At 44.9% G+C, this 18,817-nt stretch overlaps 1 protein-coding gene across 9 annotated transcripts in view; it reads left to right on the plus strand.

Annotated features, from left to right (window-relative positions):
* KCNQ1 (potassium voltage-gated channel subfamily Q member 1) overlaps window positions 1–18,817 on the plus strand; it is a 434,341-nt gene that overhangs the window by 379,633 nt on the left and 35,891 nt on the right. The window lies entirely within an intron of this gene.

An 18,817-nucleotide genomic window follows, 5' to 3' on the forward strand; every position in this document is an offset into this window, starting at 1 on the left:
TATTCCCATGAGCTACTCTAGGAAGAGGCTTCAGCACCATCAACATTTGCACCAAGAGTAAAATATCCCTTAACTTATGGCTGTGGGTGTGAAGTGACATTGGAGAGCCAAAAGCAGAGGACTAAAAGCTGAGACACACTGGATGTTGTTTCTGGTACTAAGTCATTAGTTGTCATGTTGGAGAAGGTGTGACATTGGGAAAATATCTGTGTCTTTTTCCTGACAGATAAAATGTGGGGAGTTCCATGGGGAGCTCAGAAATGGTGGGAAAGGTGCAATATGAAAGGCTTTGGTGCAGAGTGCTGTGTGATCACTGCTCCTTACTGCTTCTGCTCCTTTTCTTTAAGCATGCAAAGAGGACTTGCCTTTTAATCATTCAACCACTACTGATAGTATTATGCAACAAATCTATCTGCTCTTTGTTGTCAGAAGGTCACAGGCATTCACAGAATGTCAAGGGCTGGAAGGGACCTTGAAAGCTCATCCAGTCCAACCTCCCTGCCAGAGCGGGATCTCCTATACCAGATCACAGAGGAACACATCCAGGCAGGTTTTGAATATCTTCAGAGAGGGAGACTCCACAACCCCCCTGGGCAGCCTGTTCCAGTGTTCTGTCACACAGCAGAAAAAAAACCCCTCTTCCTCATGTTTCCATTAGACTTCCTGTGCCTCAGCTTCCATCCATTGCCTCTGTCCTGTTATTGGGCATCATCCAGCAGAGCCTGGCTCCAGCCTCTTGGCACTCACCTTTACATATTTATAAACATTCATGTGGTCACCTCTTAGTCTCCTCTTCTCCAAGATAAAGAGTTCCCTCAGTCTCTTCTCGTAAGAGAGACGTTCCATTCCCTTAATCATCTTTGTGGATCTGTGCTGGACTCTCTCAAGCAGTTCTATATCCTTCTTGATCCAGGGAGCCCAGAACTGGACATAGTACTCCAGAGGCAGCCTCACCAGGGCAGAGGGTCAGGAGAACCTCTCTCGACCTATGAACCACAGCCCTTCTAATACACCCCAGAATGGCATTGGCCTTCCTAGCCACAAGAGCACATTGCTGGCTCATTAAGAAAGCTTCAAGTACCTACTTGCATTGCTGTGTGTTGGTGGAAATGAAGGCAGGAAATCTAACCCCCTACAGTGACAGATTAACAAATTACAGTATCATTTTGAGCTGGTGAATTTATGGCTTGTTTTCTTCTCTTCCAAAGCTGAGCTGCACCCAACTATTGAGGGGAAAAAGGCAGCTTTGTCATGCCTGTCTCACTGGCACAGATTCAATGTGCTAACGATGCAGTTTTACATCCCACATAAGCCAAAGATGCAAGCAAGAAAAGATGGGTTATGTGAGGAGCTTTTGGAACTAGCTCTGTGTGGAAACTGATCACAGTTTGCAGCTGACTCGGGAGTGCTAGGTGCATCTGTCCTCCACAGCAGATAATGGAGACAATTAGTGAATTGCCAACATGGCAAGTAACAGCCTCCCTGGTGGCACTGGCTTTGATTTTATGCAACAGTGAGAGGCTCCATGTTTCGTGCTCAGACACTCCACAGCCAAGATCAGAGGTTATGGGGATGGGAGGGCAGAAGCAGTATGATGTCTTCATTACTCAAAGGAAAAACGCCAAACATGCTGAACACCAGTGCTGCCCCCCAACTGCCATTGGCATCAGCTCCTAAGAAACAGGGCTGCCAAGTCTCTTGGCTGATATATGCCATTCTGGCTACTGGAGCCATCAAGAGAGAGGAGGGAAAGAAAGAAAGAAAAAAATAAAGGAATTATAGGAGTGATGAACTGAGACAATTTAGGGTCTGATTCTCCAGCTAATATCAATTTGCTGTGAAGGGCAGTGACTTCAACACTTTTCAGCAGGGTTATTTATGGATTGGACTCTTGCTAGCTAGCCTGGGAGTTACATCAGTCACTGTTAAACAAATGTACATGTGGATATTTGTGTGTATATACACACAATAGCGGTGTCTTTCTGGTATCTAGGTGTACTTCTGTGTTCTTTAGGGTGAAGAGAGCATCTTCAGTCTCCTCTGCCAGGTTCTTTCTGCAGTACAAAGCAGTAGCTCTAGCCTACACCTCTCTGAAGGTTTTTTTCCTCTGTGTTCCTCCTCTACCTTGTTATTCATCACTTCTCCACGTTTTTGAGGACATAGATGTGGTGTTTGAAACCTGTAGGGACCAGATGTTTTCAGAGCCTCATAGCTCCATATCCTGTTCACAGACTCACAGAATTGCCTAGATTGGAAGAGAGTCTTAAGATCATTTAGTCCAATAATTAACCTATCACTAACAAGTTCTTGCCTAAACCATATTCGTAAGAACTAAGTCTACAGAACTTATAAATCCCTTCAGGGATGAGGATTCCACCACTTCCCTGGGCAAGCCATTCCAGTGCCTGATAACTCCTCCAGTAAAGAAGTTCCCTTCCTCCAAGAAGCATTCCTTTTCACTGCAATGTCTTCCCATAACAACCACCAAAAAGAGACCAATTCCCACACCCTAAAATGAGACTTTAACACTTCTGAAGGTCTCTTTAGCAGCGTAACAAGCTTGGTCTATTTCAGGCCTGCAAATCCTTTACAGACCTTTTATGGGAAGCCAAATACCTTAATAAATACATTGAAAATACCTACTGGGACAGCACATCTGAGGGAATATGACAGTGCTGAGCTTTACACTTATGGAAATACTTGGAACTGAGCAAGTGATGAGTGTGGTGCCCTATTAGCTAAGGCATACCTTTGTATGAGCTCATTTAATGTGGTATCATTTAATGCAATATGGTGACAATAAGCAAGTGAAAGTGCTCTGTGTTCTTTTCACAGTCACGTTCCCAGTGCCCATTAGACATTGTTGATGAAAATGACTAAAATTTTTAAACATAGCTTAAATAAGATTAAAAGATCTTGAAAGTCTTCAAGCACTAAAAGTATCTTTCTAAATTTTCTGTTGTTTTAATTTAAAAGGAAATTACTGGATTTTTTTCTCTTTAAACTTTCCAGCTAAAAAGAAGAAGAAAAAAAAGAGGGACTATTTCTGTCTCTTTCTCTCATTCACCTTTCTTCTTTCCTTTTTTCTTCACTTTCCTTCTGAGTTAAGGAAAAGGGAGTATAAACAGCTTGCTCATGTTTTAGGGATTTAGGGACACACACATGCCCCACCCCCCTTCAAAAGGTCACCCTTATCTAATTGCACTTCACTCTGTGCTGAAAAGTCAGTGTGGGTCCTTTCAGCCCCCAACGTGGCCCAGGGACAGGGCTGCTTTCTCTGGAAGGGTTTTCTCCCTGGCAAGCTTGTAGTGGGAACCAGTCACCACCTTCATGGAGCCTTGTGGGACAAACTGTGTCCCCCCAGGATGCACATTGGGCTGAGCTCAACCTGGCCCACCTAAGCTCAGAACTTGAAGGGCAGACAAGAGCAGGGTCTGAGCCAGGTGGCTCCTAAGGGATATTTCCAACCACAGCAGGATGATTCCCATCTTTGCTGCAAGTGGAGCCATATCACTTGTGTTTAAGGATCTGAAGTGTCGTGCGTCATAACGAGAGCAGAAGCATCCAGACAAACATTCACCCCCCGTGGCAGGGGGGTTGGAACTAGATGATCCTTATAGTCCCTTCTGACCCTGACTGATTCTTATGATTCTAAACTGGAGCTGGTTTTGTGGCTGCTGCTGTTTTCCAATCAGAACACCAGTGAAGGGCTTGTGGATGAGATGTTGCATGTCAGAAGGCACTAAAGAAAACAACTGCTCTTAAAAGCTAATCGCCATGCGCCGTCGTGATTGGGACCGAAAAAATGTTGGCTAATATTTTAAATGTGAGTGAAGGGTCAACAGATGAACCGTATTGTAAACATACATGTCAGCAGGAGGGCAGGGTTGAAGATAAAATTAGAACCATGTGCTTCTCCATTTCTCATAAGGCACAGAGGTCGTGACCCCAACGGCTTAAAAGTCCCTCAACAGGGAAAAATATAATAATGTCATATGTCACGCAGGGAGATGCTGTGCTTAGTAATTCTGTAAGGTACATACAATTGCTAAGAATAATGTTTTGCACTGTGAAGGAGAGAGTCTTTTTAAGAACATCTGGTTTTTATCAAATAAAACTACTCTTGAATCAGGTCTTAACACAATACATGGAAATAGAGTTAGAACTTACGATGAACTGTAACTAATCCCACAAACTGTAGAATCAGCACAAATCACTAAATATGATCTGTAGAGCAAATGAATACAGTCATCTGATAAACTTTGGAACTGCCTCATTACTCCTATTTATTCAGCCATTAAAGAGCTGTACCCAAGTTAGCATCTGCCCCGTTTTTACCCTCATACCTGAGGAAGCTACAGGCTTTTTTCTTTCCCCGTCAATCAGTTTTAACCCTTTCTTTCTGTGGTGCAATTATCTGGCTGTTGTGCTGGTTTTTCAGTTAGAAAGGGAAGCACAGAGAAAGTACAGACCACTGCATCCAATCCAATCCCCCTCCACTAAAGACCAAGATGGCAAGGTAGAGTTTGAAGGAGAAGGCATCATTTTACATATGGTGGCTCCATGAATGGTTTAGTGATGGCAATGCAATGTGTTGGCACAAAGAGGTAAACCTTCACATCACCTACGCAGAGCTTCAGCAAGCTCTCATGCCCAAGAAACATATACGTGCATTGGAGAAGTCATTCGAGAGTGATACTTCCCTGGAAGAGTAGACACCCGTGGGTCTTCTCTCTTAAAAGGGAAAAAAAAATAGGTGTTTTTTTAGCATTTACTGTGCATCTGCTCTTATACAACAGTGTCCTCTAGAGGAGTAAATATGGGACAGAGAGAAAAAGGACATGAGTTCCGATCGTCATTTTGGGTGATTTTTCATGTCCCAGTAGGAAAATCTTTCACTTGCTTCCTCCTGGCCCTACAATGAAATGTGCCTGCTTCAAAGCTTATCTCTGAATGTCAGCTAGCTGCAGCTTCTTTGGTTCTTTGAAGATCCAGAAGCTGCATGGTTGTGGTAGAGGTACATCACAAAATGGTAGGGTCCTCCTGGCCTTTCCATTCCTCAGGGCACTGCAGTTCCAACCTCATTGTCTTCTCAAGCCAGCCTTTTCTTCACCTTTTCTACTTCCTATCACTGTTCCACTCGTGTCTCTTGCCTGCCAGATAGCTGTCTGGTTTATCTCCCTTTATGTGCGCTTCAGAGCCGAGGTCCTGAAGTGTCTGAGATGAAAACTGCTCTCAGAGGGGCCAAAGTGAGAAAGGAACTGAGTGTTCTACTCAGTTGTGATGAAACCAAGCTAAACCTGTTTTCAGCTGCATTCTCAAATCCCACCCACTTGTCAGCCACAGCCAAAAACACTTGTCTGTTGACTTGGTCATTGATATACAGGTCTTTGTAATAGTTTGTTGTGGAATATCAGGCTGGAAACACCCACCCTCTGGCTTTGAGGCTGATCTTCCACACTTGTAACCATGAGAGAGATGCCTAGCCCAGAAGTGCACAGACCTTCTGTTTTTGGAATCATAGCGCAGAAAATGCTCCTTTTTAGCCTCTTAAATACAAATCTATAGTGGAAGATCAAAACCCCATGCTATAATGTGTCATAGGAACATAGCTGGAGAGGTTTAGTGAAAGCCACCATATTCTATTCTGGATGTACTAAGAAGCTATCCAAATCCTGAGCATCTGCAGAAGCCTGGGTGTGTACATGCACAGAGCATCATTGACTCTAGCACTGCTTTAAGCAACCAACAGTTCTAGACATCTTGATTGAATGCAATAACCAAAAGATGAGGCTAACCACAAATCAGTGACTGTGAAACAGAAACCTTGCCCACCCTACAGAAATGAGAGGGCTCTCTGTTCTCTTACCCCTAGCTCGATCACACGTAGATCTGTTCCAGAGCCAAACCAAATTGTAAGTGAATCCAAACCCAAACCGCAGATCGGCCTCTGGCACTTTAGATGCTTTTATTTAGGTGCCACCCAGTTATGGAGGCTCCACAAACCCAAACTGGTGTTGTTATTATCACCATTTATTCTATTTCTAAGTCCTACCATCTAGGATCATTTGGAGCACAGTTAACTGAGTGAAAGGCAATGAAATTTGGGTTGAAAGTGGTCTATTATTGTGATCCCCGAGCATCTCTTCCCTGAGTTGTCCAACTTTCTCACTGAAAACCCTTTTTTCTTTTCCTGATTCTCTTTGGGGTTTTTTCCTTTCTGTTCAAGGCCATCCATATAAACTTTGATAATTAAATTTGGGGAGCATAAGGAAGTATATTTTTTTTATTTGAGAAAAATGAATGCATCTTCATATTTTTTTGGAAGGCTGTCACAGAACTGTCTCTACTTTGAAAGTTCTCTTTTCCTTCCACTGCTGAGTTTTAAGATGTTCCAGTTAATTACCAAAAGCCTGTAAAGACTAGAAAGTTGTGTTGGTGAATGTTCCTATACTGGGGAAGGAAAAGCATGAGCACTGAAATCTCCCTGGGAGTGCAGCAGAGGTGTAAAGGTTTGGTTTCTTGCTGTTGGGAGAGCTGTGGTGATTTAGCCCAAGCAAAGACTTTTTGTTCTTGCCTGGTTTTGAGCTCCAGGTCTGTAGGAGCCTCAGATTCAAAGTAGGTTATAGCTAGCAGCTTATCCCTGTTCCCATCAGGTTTTGGACAACATGCTTAGCTTCTGAACTGGAAAAGGCTATGCCCACAGCCTCCAAGGACTGCTAACTGCTGGCCTGTTGACTGTGATAGGGCAGTGCAGCTGAAACAGAGACAGAGCAACGTTAAGTGAGATTCTGGTTTCATCAGAGTCAGTCAGAACCTTATTCACTGCAGCAGGGCAAAGGTTTCAACCCAGAGGGAGGGTGATTCATCTTGACTCTTTGGGTATTTTACTCTAAGTGGTGACCTCTGATCTCTTAAGTCTAGACTCAATGATCAAGGGAGGGGAAAAAGCATATCTAGAGCATGATGCATCTCATCCTAAAATAGGCATGTAAAATAAATTGCGTGGACCACAACCTAGCTGCCGTTTCTGGCCGCTGACTATAAAATGCATCAGTACCACCAGCTCCAAAACACACATCTCTGTCCATACCTACAGAAAAGTCATTGCTGGAGAGGACTAAAATTACAAGAGAAAAAGTCCTCCCTCATGGTGTTTAGGTGGAAAGTCACCATGGCCACGCTGTTACGTTATTTACAACAATACATATAACGATACTCAGCAACATTCCTCTGTGCGAGACTTGGGAGTGACTCAGGGATCAGGATTCTTTCTTTGTGGTTCCTAACCCCTCCATTTGCACGCTCCCCTGTGCCTGGGAGGGGGAGGAGAGGGGAAGGAGAAAGGCACGTTGAGTTGGTCTTTATGCTTCTTCCTTTGTTTCTAGCTCTTTGTTTTAATTTTACACTTACTTTAATTTTGTGTTTCCTCATTTTCAAGGTGTTTGAGATTTACTTCCACTGTAGAGTGCCATTCCCTCCCTCAATTCAAAATAAATGAATAGAAAATAATGACAAGAATCCCTATGTAACCTGCAGGGTAGCAGTACAGTTCTGCTGGAATGTCTATTTGGTCATTCATTTTCCACAGGTTGTAAGCAAATGCTTTTAGGTGCCTTTTTTGGACAGTGACAGGCTTTTGTGCATCGTCTCATGGCTCATCAAAAGAGCATTTTTCACATTTCTGATTCTGTTTTTAAGCAAATGCTTTTAGGTGCCTTTTTTGGACAGTGACAGGCTTTTGTGCATCATCTCATGGCTCATCAAAATAGTGTTTTTCACCTTTCTAATTCTGTTTTGCTCAGCATTTTGGCAACTTTACTTATCTCTGTGTGAGATGAAAAGTTGATACCAGCTTACCATCCCCAAGGCTTTACAAGAGATCTGAGTATTTCAACAATGTGGTGACTGTGGATGCAGACACACACAGCTGGTGGTTACCTAACTGTCCCCAGCATTTCGGTCATCTTGCTTCCCAAGAAGTCCTTGTCAGGACACCATCAAGTGCCCTGCAGGTTTGACCTCTGATTTGCCTGATGTGTCTTTATGTGAGAGATCTCTATTAAAAAAAAATAAATAAAGCTTCTGTTCCTAAGATCTATTATAGATCATAGAATCAGCCAGGTTGGAAGAGACCTCCAAGCTCATCCAGTCCAACCTAACACCCAGCCCTATCCAGTCAACTAGACCATGGCACTAAGTGCCTCATCCAGGCTTTGCTTCAACACCTCCACAGATGGTGACTCCACCACCTCCCTGGGCAGCCCATTCCAATGACAATCATGTTCTCTGCCAACAACTTCCTCCTAACATCCAGCCTAGACCTCCTCTGCCACAACTTGAGACTGTGTCCCCTTGTTCTGTTGCTGGTTGCCTGGCAGAAGAGCCCAACCCCACCTGGCTACAGTCTTCCTTCAGGTAGTTGTAGACAGCAATGAGGTCACCCCTGAGCCTCCTCTTCTGCAGGCTGCACACCCCTAGCTCCCTCAGCCTCTCCTCATAGTGTTTATGTTCCAGGCCTTTCACCAGACATGAGAGAGAAAGATGCCTGTTTGTTGTGTCTGCTCTGCACGGCATCATTTGCAGAGGGCTATGGGCAGGTTCAGTCCATGTGTAGCAGTTATGCTGCTACAATTTGCTCTGCATTTAGAGGGAGAATATCTGCAAAAGCAGACTGACAGAAAAGGATTTTTTTTTAAAGTAAACAAAGCACTGCCTTAATTTGCACTGTAGTTTGAAACATAATTTTTGCCTGCTCTGTGCATTCTCAAAAGCTCTGGGCTGCCATATTTCTAGTGCACTATTGCACCCAGGCTTCACTGCTGGGGAGCACGGAGATTGTTTTCTGGGTTTCCTTTTCCTTTTCAGTCCAGAATGAAACTAAAAAAGCAACAAGGGCTAACTAGAAGTGCAAATTTTGAAGACCAGAAAATAATTCCAGCAGATAGAGCTGTGTGTGGCAGAACATCACTTGGTAAATACTTAGTGCTGCTACTACAAAACAAACAGTGGGATTCACCTTAAAAATGTCCACAGGTTGAACATCTTGAATGAGGAACTGTAGAAGGATTTTCAGAACTGCTTCATCCTGATGTATCTCACTGTAAAATCTTTCCATATTCATATTTGTTTTTTGGCTGAAGAAGTTAAACAGTGGTCTGGCTGCTAGTACAAAGTGTTCTGTCTCCCTTCCCCTCCTGCTTTCCTGGATTGCCACAGCTCCAAAGTGAGGGAGGAGTCCAGAGACTGAGCAGAATCAAATGCAGGTGGGGACTGTATGCTCACCAGCCAAGACAAACAGTGCTCATGCTGTCTTCTATCTTTTTTTTTCTCTCTCTTTCTTTTTTTCGTTATTTTTTCTTCCTCTGAATTGTCCTACATTTGAAGCTGTCAGCCTGTTTGGAGCTGCTGGTGCCTGCAGTGGTCCCAGTTGCTGCAACATTGCATCTCTCTGCCGCAGGCAAGCACACACTCTTCTTTCTTTTACATTCCGTCCTCCCCCCTCAAAATCTTTTCCCTCCAAAGATTCAGTTTTAAAGGCAAAAAAAAACACAAATAAAAAAGTGAATTCAGCAAATAATAGAACAGTGCAAAAAGCACACTGACAAAGCCAGGAGAAACTTGGCCAGCTTTCAGCTTTGTTACAGGCTCAAAGCTCAGTCCAGGTGTGTGGAAAATTTTGCGACTGCTCTCCAGACTGCTCAGCAGAACTGGGCCCTCTTGCACTCAAACTGGAGCTGCCTTCTGGTTTCACATGGCAACACGAGGCAGATCCAGCTCCCATGTGGTTTGTGGGTCAAAACCTCATGCTGATACTGAGAGACTCCTAGCCCTCAGCCCACAAACCCAACCAAAGCAAAAGATTTGCACGAAGGCTGTGTCCCAGAGTGCTGAATTTGACAGATCCTTTTCCCTTTAAGCCTTAACTTTTAATGATTAAAAAAGCTGATTATTAATTTTTTTTGTTGTTGTCAGAAAGTCATACTGACATTTTGCACCCGAGATACAGTTAATCTCTCTTACCTCATCCAAAGACATATGGTGAAGAAGTTACACTGTAGTAGAAGGAACTAAAACTAATCTCATCTTCTGTTGGCTAATTTATTCCTTCAGGCAGCATTTTGCCACCTGATCTTTCTCTTGGGTCCAGCTCTGCCCCTGCAAGGTCTGTCTTTCCCGTTAGTGAGCATAACCACACACTGCAGAAAGTAGTTTCCCAGGACCCCAAGAGCAGTGGCCACAGAAGCAGAGCTCCTGGAGTGGTACATGTGCATGTAACAAATACACCCCCGCAGCCACTTCTTCTACGCTCCAACGCAAACGTCCTGCAGGTATCCCTGAGGCAGCACAAGGGGACTGCCGTTGGAAAGCGTTGCTGTGTTTTGTCGTGGATAGTCACTCTTTATTTCTTTGTTGCCTCCTTAAATTTAGAATGCAGGTCATAAATTCTGGCAATACAAAATCCATCCTGGCTGCTCCCTTGTTTCGGCAGCACAGGATGGAAGCAGAGTCATCTGGACATAGGCTGTGAGTGGGACCTCCCATCTGACATCCTGCCCACCCATCCTCTCCCTGCTCCCACTCTCTGCAACTCCCTGCCAGCTCACCATGCTATCTCATTCCCTCTCCAAACTCAAATACATGAAGCTCAGGATCACCTTGGAGAAGGAGGAGGCATTATCAGGTTGTGGATTGTTTTGGTTTTTTTCTCTGATCCTTGAAAAGCCTCACAGGCTTCCTTGTCATCAGCTAGGAAAAACAGCCTTCTGCCATCATTATGTCCTCACTGAGAGGTGACAGAGGATTTAACTTCTGTGGGTGCAGAGGAAACCTTTTGCCAGCACTGAATCAACACCCAGCTCCCATGCCAGCGAGAAGCCACTCCCCAGAGCCAGCACCTACAGTCTGCTCCATGTTCCTCGCTAGCACTCAGATCCCAGCTGCCTGTAGTGCTGCAGGCAGTTACAGAATACGGTCGTTCCCCCTCGTTTTCTCTTGCCTGCATAGCAATGTATAGATCAAAATCTCTAACATTTCAGTCCGTGAAGTCCTGCTCAATGCACAGTCATTCATTTCTTGCGTTAGTGGAGGTATCTGGATGCTTTAAAAGTGCATCCTACATGGAGCACAGGGTGAATACCCCACCTGGAAGGACAGTAGTTGTGCTACATGTGTGCAGCGTCCTCACACAAAGAGAATGATCATGTTGCGACAACGGCAGGCCTTTTGGATCCTTCTGCTTCAGGAATGTCTGCTGATAGCCTAATATGCTGCAAGGATTGCAGCACCAGCTAGCAAAGAGGAGAAGGGAGGAAAAAAATGCTGTTGAGAGAGCCAAAGGTTCTTCTGTAAACTCGTTACTTTCGCCACGCTCGGTGGGACATTAGGATGGGCAGTCCTAATGTGTATGGGGACATAGAGACATAAACTCCCAGTGAGAGCTGCTACTACTCAACACTTTACTCCAGTAATTTTGAAGGATGATTATCAAGTTTGGGGTTTTTTTAAGTGCTTTCTTTTTTTCCTGTCTTCTTTCTCTCCTTTCTTTCCCCCCCCCCCCCCCCCCCCCCAGCCTGGGTTAATACAGTTGTTCTAAATCTTGTTTAACTTTGTTCTGCTTGCTCAATTTAGGAGAATTTTAACTTGTCAGACTTTATTATACTGAAGATCCTCTTTCCTGCCTCACAAGTTAGTGCAGTGGGATTGCAAAAGCTCTAGGGGGAAAGTCAGTTTAATGAGCGATGAAAACACTCCTAAGGATGTTAAGCTTTTTGGATTTTGTTTGCTTTCTGTTTTTTAACAAAACCTAATGTCAATTTGAATGCTGAGTTACTTGATATTGACTGCTTTCAAAAAAGTCATGGCAATACAGCAGTGCAGGTCTCACTGGCTGCTGTGGTGCTTTAGCTGGGAGCAGGAATGCACTTCTGGAGCAGCCATCTGACAATCCCCATTTCTTACAGTTACGGTTTTGTTGAGAGCAGTCTCAGAACGTGAGTGTTATGAATGAAATCGGACTGTACATGTGTTCCAGGAGTACATTTAGCACACACCCCCTCCCCTAAGGGACATTCTTTCCCTGGGTCTGGACTAGAGCTAGTTTGGAGACATTCTTCACTGTGAAGATAATGAGTCACTGGCACAGGTTGCCCAGAGAAGTTCTGGATGCCCCATGCCTGGAAGTGTTCCAAGGCTGGTTTGGATGGAGCTTTGAGCAACCTGGTCTAGTAGAAAGTGTCTCTGCCTATGGCCTGGGATTGGAATTAAATGATCTTTAGGATCCTTTTCCAACCCAAACCATGTTATGGTTCTATGAATGACACCTGCAGCACAGTGTGGTGGTGATGATGGCTCTGCCCCACCAGCTGCTTTGCTGCAGTGGCCTTTCTTGCCTGCACTGCCTCACTTGCTGATGCAGAGACAGCCACCGGTTCCCAAACTCAGAAAACCCTCTCCCCTTTCCTTTTGTCTGCAGCAAAGGGAATACTCAGCCTGAATGATAAGAGAGAGAGGATGGACTTATCTCTGACTTACTTTGTGATTATGCTTTATGCAGTTGTTATTCCTAGCTAACAAAGGTAGATCTGCAGTCAGAACCCTCAGACTCAACTGGGCTAGATTCAGTTTCTATTCTTATGTATTTTCCTGTATCATTTTAGGCAAAGCTATATACAACCTTGAGTCATTCCACAGGAGTTTGCCCTCCTGTCACCTATAGTCCTCTAGAAATTGGGACCTCCAGAGTGTATTGCATTGGCCACACTGGGAGTCTAAGCCAGTTCCACTTCTGACATAAAGTACTTCTGAATAGAATGTGTCCAAGCCTTGGGACCATCATGCTTTTGGTCTCTATTTACCATGAGAGGGGATGTTTGAGTAGGTTTAGATTGGACATCAAGAAAAAGTTTTTCACAGAGAGTGGTCAGGCACTGGAATGAGCTGCCCAGGGAGGTGGTGGAGTCACCAACCCTGGATATGTTTAAGTGTCATTTGGATGTGGTGCTTAGGGATATGGTTTAAGGTGAATCCATAGAGTAGGGTTATAGGTTGGACTTGGTGATCCTGAGGGTCTTTTCCAACCTGAATGTTTCTGTCATTCTGTGATGTGCTGGTCAGAAGGGAAATCCATCTAGCTGAGTGTCCTGCCTGCAGCAGCGAGCAGAGTTCTGCATAAAGCCACTCTGATGTGGAAGTCCCCCTCTGCAAGGCACCCCATATTCTAGATTTGATTGTTCTTGGGGAGTTCAGCAACAAAAACATCCACATTCATCATGCTGGTGAACTTCTGGTATCTTCCTAGGAAAAATTACACCGGGTAGTTACTGAGTTGTGCTGAAGTTCTTGGAGGCTCCAGCGAGTGATTTAGTGGTCACAGCTGTTTGTTTGCAGAGAGGTTTGGACAAGTGGAAATATACTGACCTGCGTTCAGAGACCTGGCTCTGCAAGCTCTTCCTCTGTGACCTTGAGCAAATCACTTCTCTGCTTTTCCTCCCTCCTTTATCTGTCTTGTCTATTTAGTCTCTCAGGAAGCTCTAAAGAGCAGAGACTGTATCTTACTCTCTGTTTGTACAGTGCCTAACATAACAGGGCCCCAGGCTTCCTGAAGTCCCAAAGATGCTGTTGCAATACAAGTCATAAATGTTAAAGAGGTGTAAGAATCTGGCCCAGCTCACCACCATCACCATCTGTTTTTTCTGTGACAAATTAGCAGTATGAAAGCAGGCAGATGAGTGATTAGAGCTGTGGCCGATTGCAAGCCTCCCTACGTTCTGCTCCTGGGTTTGGCACCACTGAGCTTTGTAACAAGAGCTGTTTAAAAATTTTCCAGCAACATGCTGTTGGTTTTTCTTCCTCAGAGAGTGTCAAATTAGTAAAAACTGAAAATAAGGTGGGGGGGGGGGGGGGGGGGAAATCAAGAGCCTGCCAGTTTCAACAAAGTTTTAATGGGAAGATGATTCAGGGGCCCAGGTTGGAATTGCTCAAAAAACAGAAAGCAAGTGACCTCCTCTGCTGGCCTCTTCTGAAGGAGTCAGTAGTGCTGGCATGCATGGTGGGGGCTGTGGTTGGCCACATCTGGAGTACTAGGTCCGGTTCTGGGGTCCCCAGTTCAAGAGAGACAGGTGCTGAGGGGACTGGAGAATCCCTGTGAGGAAGAAAGGCTGAGAGCCCTGTGGCTGTTGAGCCTGGAGAAGAGCAGCCCCAGAGGGCATCTGCTCAGTACTCAGCAAGAGCTAAAGGGTGGGGGGCAAGAGGCTGGGGCCAAACTCTTTTCAGCGGTGACCAGCAACAGGACAAGGAGCAATGGCCACAAACTGGAACTATGTGAGGAAAAAATTCTTTGGTGTGAGGGTGCTGTGGCTCTGGAGCAGACTGACCAGAGACATTGTGGAGTTTCATTCTAAGGTGAGACTACAAACCCTGCTTGCTGTGGGTGCCCCTGCTTTAGCAGGGAGTTTGGACTAGATGAGCACAGAGGTCCCTTCCAACCCCCACCATGCAGGGGTTCTGTGACACCTCTGCTTCAGCAAATATTTAGAATAAAGAGGAGCTCATGGGGCATGGTAACGTCATGGTGGCTGAGGCTTGGTCACCTGGGATGTGAAAAGCTGGTTCTTGGTTTGAAAGGCATAGAGCACTGATGCAGACCTGGCTTTTCCCAGCTCCTGGCAGCTTCCTCAGCACTAGACTCTGCTGTCCCAGGGAGAAAGGACGTGAGGTTGTCTCTGGCTTTACGCTCATGGATTTGCAAGGTTTTGAGGCTGCCCTCAGAGGAAAGGGAAAATTAAAACAGATTCTGTTTTGAACAGGTGGACAAGATAAGATATTTTCTGCCCAAATCTTTGTGAAAGCCACTCGCTACATGGAAGACATTGAGCTGCTGGAGCATGTCCAGAGCATGGCAACAAAGCTGGGGAAGGGTCTAGAGAACAAGTCTTATCAGGAGTGGCTGAGGGAACTGGGGTTGTTTAGTAAGGAGAAGAGGACTCTCAGGGGAGACCTTTTTGCTCTCTACAACTCCCTGAAAGGAGGTTTTAGTGAGATGGACGTTGGTCTCTTCTCCCTAGTAACTAGTGATGAAATGAGAGCAAATGTCTTCAAGTTGGGCCAGAGGAGGTTTAGACTGGATGTTAGGAAAAATGGTCAGGCATTGGAACAGTCTGCCCAGGGAAGGGGTGGAGTCACCATTCCTGGGGATGTAGACATGGCGCTTTGGGACATGTTTTAGTGGGCATGGTGGCGTTGGGTTGTTTGACTTAATGATCTTATAAGTCTTCCAACCTTAATGATTTTGTGATTCTATACAACAGCTTCATTTCACATTGTCTCCCTGTGCCCTCCAGCAATTGGCTACTCTGGTGCTTTGAAGTGACTTCTGTAACACACTGTATGATGTTTGATCAGCATTGTCACTTCTCCTTTGGGCCTGGTCCTCAATCCAACCTGACTAGAAGGGTGGAAAGGTAGCCAGATAGTCTGTGTCCCAGAGCCTGGACACAGACTTCCTCAGGCAGTTGTCACAGAATCACAGAATCAATCAGTTTGGAAAAGAGCTTTGAGATCATCAAGTCCAACCTATCACCCAACACCATGTAATCAACTAAACCATAGCACCAAGTGTCACATCCAGTCTCTTTTTGAACACTTCCAGGGACAGGGACTCCACCACCTCCCTGAGCAGCCCATTCTAATGGCAAATCACTCTTTCTGTGAAGAATTTCTTCCTAACATCCAGCCTAAACCTGCCCTGGCACAGCTTGAGACTGTGTTCTCTTGTTCATAGAATCATAGAATCAATCAGGTCAGAAGAGACCTCCAAGATCATCCAGTCCAACCTAGCACCCAGCCCTATCCAGTCATCTAGACCATGGCACTAAGTGCCTCATCAGGCTTTTCTTGCACACCTCCAGGGACAGCGACTCCACCACCTCCCTGGGCAGCCCATTCCAATGCCAATCACTCTCTCTGGCAACAACTTCCTCCTAACACCCAGCCTATACTTCCTCCAGCACAACTTGAGACTGTGTCCCCTTGTTCTATTGCTGGTTGCCTGGGAGAAGAGCCCAACCCCTACCTGGCTACAACCTCCCTTCAGGTAGTTGTAGAGAGCAATGAGGTCATGAAATGAAAAATGAAAATGGAATGTTCTGTCACTGGTTGCCTGTAAGAAGAGACCAACCCCCACCTGGCCACAACTTCCTTTCAGGTAGTTGTAGACAGAGATAAAGATCCCCCCTGAGCCTCCTCTTCTTCAGGCTAAATCCCAGCTCCCTCAGCCACTCTGCGTAATCATCCAACCTCAGCTGCAGCATCAGCTAAGGAGCCTTTTGCTCCACTAATAATCATTAGCTTCCTCAACACAGCACTTCCCTATAGTGATGGGATTGCTCTTTCAGCTTTCTCCACCACCCAGTACTCTGCTGGAGAAAGAGAACCCTCCAGCTGAGCAAGGCAATGCAAGCAGCAAGCATGCACCGCTGCTCCAGGACTTAACTCTGTCAGGATGAAATATTCTTAACCCTTATGAATTTGATTAATTCTTAGGAGTGGAAATTTTAAAATATCCCCTGCTTTGAGTCAAATTGTTCTTGGCTTCTATTTAGTAATTCCCTGATATTTGTTGGAAATTATGTCATCCAAAGGACTTAAACAAATAGATTGTGAGGAGTCTGCTTTTTAGCCAGAAAACAACCATGTTTGAGCTTCTGTCTGACATGTGGGATGAGGCAATGACTGGTGATAATGTTGGTTGTGTTAATCAAGCCACTGAATTGCTAAATTATTTCTACCTTTACTTTTCTTGGAAGAGGCTTCCCTGAGAAGCAGGTGTTTTCTTTCCAAGATCAGAAACACAGAGTAGCTTGAAGCTGTCACATTGCCACCAAAAGTATTTCATTGCAATTATGTTTATGTCTACGTCCACTTAATGAGATTTCTATAGATTATGAGACCCACTTAGTATGTCTTTAACCCCATAATGATAGGAAATGGTACTCTGGGCTGCCAGGCTTATTTCCCTCCTGAGGGTTAGCACATGAAAATTGCCTTTCCAAAACCAAAGGCCATATGTTGCCACATGGAACTGCCATCGCTTGCCTGAATGAGTCAGTGCCTGGAATTTTATGACAACTGGAATGACTGCTGTGGTTGAAGTGAAACTTTTCGGCTTCAGGTGTTGGAATCACAAAGGAGGCTAGTGTCTGAAGTGAAGTGGAGCATGCCCCTGCACAAGTGAGCTCATTTCCTAGCTTGGATCTGTCGCTTCTTCAGAAGCAGAAAGGAGAGGAATCAGCATCTGTTCTCCTTGCCTAGAGGAAAGCACAGAATCACAGAAGCATTCAGCTTGGAAAAGACCCTCAGGATCACCAAGTCTAACTGATAACCCTGCTCTACAAGGTTCACCCTAAACCATATCCTCAGGCACCACATCCAAACAGCTTTTGAACACATCCAGGGTTGGTCACTCCACCACCTCCCTGGGCTGCCCATTCCAATCCCTGACCACTCTTGCTGGGAAAAACTTTTTCCTAATGTCCAGTCTAAACTTACCCAGTTGCATCTTGAGGCCATTCCTTCTTGTTCTATCACTGATTACATCTGACAAGAGACCAGCACCAACCTCTTCAGACAGCTGTAGACAGCAGTGAGATCTTCTCTTCCTCAAACTAACCATCCCCAGCTCCTTCAGTCTCTCCTCATAAGATTTATTGTCCAGGCCCTTCCTCAGCTTTGTCGCCCTCCTCTGCACTCCCTCCAGCACCTCAACATCGCTCTTGTAGTGAGGTGCCCAAAACTGAGCACAACACTCAAGGTGTGTCCTCACCAAAGTTGAGTCCAAGAGGACAATCACCTCCCTGCTCCTGCTGGACACAGCATTTCTGATCCCAGCCAGGATGCCACTGGCCTTCTTGGCCACCCAGGCACACTATTTGCTCATATTGAGTTGCTTGGTGATTACAACCACCAGGTGACTTTCAGCTAGGCAGCTTTGCAGCCACACTGCCCCAGGCCTGTAGTGTTGCCTGGGGTTGTTGTGACCCAAGTCCAGGACCTGACATTTGGCCTTGTTGAAGCTCATGCCATTAACATTGGCCCATTGATCCAATCTTGATTCCAAATAGCCTCAGAGTACCTATCCCATGTCCTATTAAAACCCGATGCATTATGAAGAGTCCATGGCTCATTGTTTTGTGCTTCCATCCATCTTAGTTCATCCAGTCTGTGATGGCTATTACAAATGACAATGAAAATGTTATTTTCCTTCCTACTTCTTACTGTCAGTGCTAACATAAATCAGCTTCATTGTAAGAAAAAAAATACTACAAGAAACAAAACACAGAGGGGGAGGGGGGGAAGTAAATACAGCTCTAATTGTAAACATTTGTAGCGTGAGTTATGGACAGGGGATGCCAGAAGTTGTAATCTTTCAAGGCTATGTTTTCACAGCACAGAACCTAACACTGCAGCAGAGTAACAGCATTAGAAACTCAGGTGACTTTTCTTCTTGAGCATACTCAACCTATCCTTTTCCAAGCAAAACAGAGCAACTGCTTCAAAGTTTTGGTACATTCCAAAAATATTTTGCTTTTGCTGAGTTGTGAGGACATCGGCATCTACTTAGTGTAAGCTGCTGCAGCACCACTTATCCCATGGAAATAGTGAGTTATGCCAAATGGAAACCTAGCCTGAAACCTCTAGCATTTTGGTTGCACCATATCAATTGTTGTGGTTGATTAATATTAATACTTGTTTAATCTGTTGCCATTGAAGTTGCAATTATTGCAAGTTAAAAGAAACTATTTCACCCTCTTTTAATTAA

The sequence above is a fragment of the Pogoniulus pusillus genome, chromosome 24, assembly GCF_015220805.1.
Source record: "Pogoniulus pusillus isolate bPogPus1 chromosome 24, bPogPus1.pri, whole genome shotgun sequence".
In the NCBI taxonomy this organism is placed as follows: domain Eukaryota; kingdom Metazoa; phylum Chordata; class Aves; order Piciformes; family Lybiidae; genus Pogoniulus; species Pogoniulus pusillus.